General features: G+C 39.0%; 1 long non-coding RNA gene across 1 annotated transcript; it reads left to right on the top strand.

The window, feature by feature from the left end:
- Positions 1 to 343: 343 nt before the first annotated feature.
- LOC111664027 (uncharacterized) lies at positions 344 to 1,701 on the top strand. Its single transcript, XR_002761421.2, has 3 exons — positions 344 to 448; positions 562 to 666; positions 1,601 to 1,701. It is a non-coding gene; the product is annotated as an uncharacterized LOC111664027 (long non-coding RNA).
- The last annotated feature ends 96 nt before the right edge of the window (positions 1,702 to 1,797 follow it).

Genomic DNA, 1,797 nt, shown 5'->3' with positions numbered 1-1,797 from the left:
ACACCAAAACATGAACTGACATATTCCTTTATAACACCGTGGGCACAGTTGTTTACTTGAGTTGATCCCACGTACTGTATTCCATCCTGCTGTCATAATTATTCACTGGAGCACCAAATGTGTTTTAATCCATGGCAAACAAATGCACTATTTACTCAGGTTTGAGTAGCATTTATTAAAAAATATTGTGCCCAGATGTTTTGGTCATTTACTTAGTTTTGTTAAAGCAATGAATCTATATATTTGTGCTCATTAGAAAAAAAATTGGGTAGGGTATTCGGATAGTATTGAGAGATGTATTAACACATTGTTGGTTTTGGCCTTTTCATTGGATTTGTTGACATTGAGAGAAATAAAGTGGCCTAATCCTTAATCCATTTTCCAGGAGCTAATCTATGTCTTGTCTCCATTCTAGGATGATGAGTGGGGAAACATTAAACTGAAAAATGTGAGTATTTAAGCGCAGTCTGGAAGCATCTATTGTACCAAGCAGTTGTTAGTTCGCAGAGCATTTTAACAAATGAATTAGTACATTTTAGTGTATTTCTATTCTCTTTGTAGGGAATGACTCTGCTGATGATGGGCTCAGCAGATGCCCTGCCTGAGGAGCCTGCTGTCCGGCCTATGTTTGTGGAGGACATGACTGAGGAGCAGCTGGCCTCAGCGGTGAGTAAGCCTTGAAATTACCAGTACGCCTAAAACAAATATGGATGGTGATTGTTGCGTTCCGTGCTGACGTGGACTCTTCAAATGTGTTTTCGTCAATGTGGTGTTTACTGAGTAGAGAACATAATAAACTAAATATACAGTATATACCCTTTTGAAGGCATCTGTTGCTGAAAATGACATGTAATCACTTGTGCATATGTGTGGTTCAGGGAGAAATGTGGTCATGATAAGCAAGGTGTTTAGTTAGTCATTATTTTTTTTCCATTGATTACAGAAGGTAAGAAACACAAAGTGCAGTATGAATCGCAAACTGCATTGTCACCTGATGCTGTGCTGCTGTTTGGTCTGCGGTCTCATCTCAGGAAATTAGCAGTTCCTCATTGCAGAGTCATGTTTTAAAGGGAGCAAGACTCACTGATTTGATTGCCTGTGATGTTGCCAGTGTCTAGGGCTCTTCATTGAAACCCACACAAATGTAATTATTTTATGTGTTAGCAGTTCCTCACGGCAGAATGACTCACTGTAGCTACTCAGCACTAATGGAAACTCAGAGGGTACTGGAAACAAGCCTGTTAATTAAGGATGCATTTTCAAAAACATCACAGGACTCTTTATTTGATTAGAAAATGTAGAAAGGAAAAATATTATTAGTAGATTTTGCCAATTATTTTTAAGTAGCTGTGGTATGGGAGGAACCTTCATCACACTGGCAGTGGATGACAGGACTTACAAATATTGAACACCTGATGGATATGGTCAGCTCTTTGTATAAACCCAGTGACATGTTGGTCTACCTGTATTATCATTTCTCAGTAATTAAAGGCTATGCACAATGAAAGTTGATTAATAATACAATGGAAGGAAGGAATTATTTGTGTCTGTTTTTACCTTGTTAACTGTAGAGGAACTGATCCCACTCTGTTATTTTCAGATGGAGCTGCCCTGTGGGCTGACAAACCTGGGCAACACCTGTTACATGAACGCCACAGTGCAGTGTTTGCGCTCTGTGCCAGAGCTCAAAACTGCCCTCAGAAGGTGGGTTTTTGTGCTATTTTTGCGTCTAAGCAATATATTCAGAAGAGTGAGATTCTGTGAATGCTAAAATGAATTGTTTGAAATCAGCTTTGT

This window comes from Seriola lalandi, unplaced genomic scaffold, assembly GCF_002814215.2.
Source record: "Seriola lalandi dorsalis isolate HSWRI2012SDOR001 ecotype SW California unplaced genomic scaffold, Sedor1 jcf7180002001310, whole genome shotgun sequence".
Classification (NCBI taxonomy): domain Eukaryota; kingdom Metazoa; phylum Chordata; class Actinopteri; order Carangiformes; family Carangidae; genus Seriola; species Seriola lalandi.
Note: the sequence above shows the minus strand (reverse complement) of the source record. Positions and strands in the feature narration are given on the sequence as shown.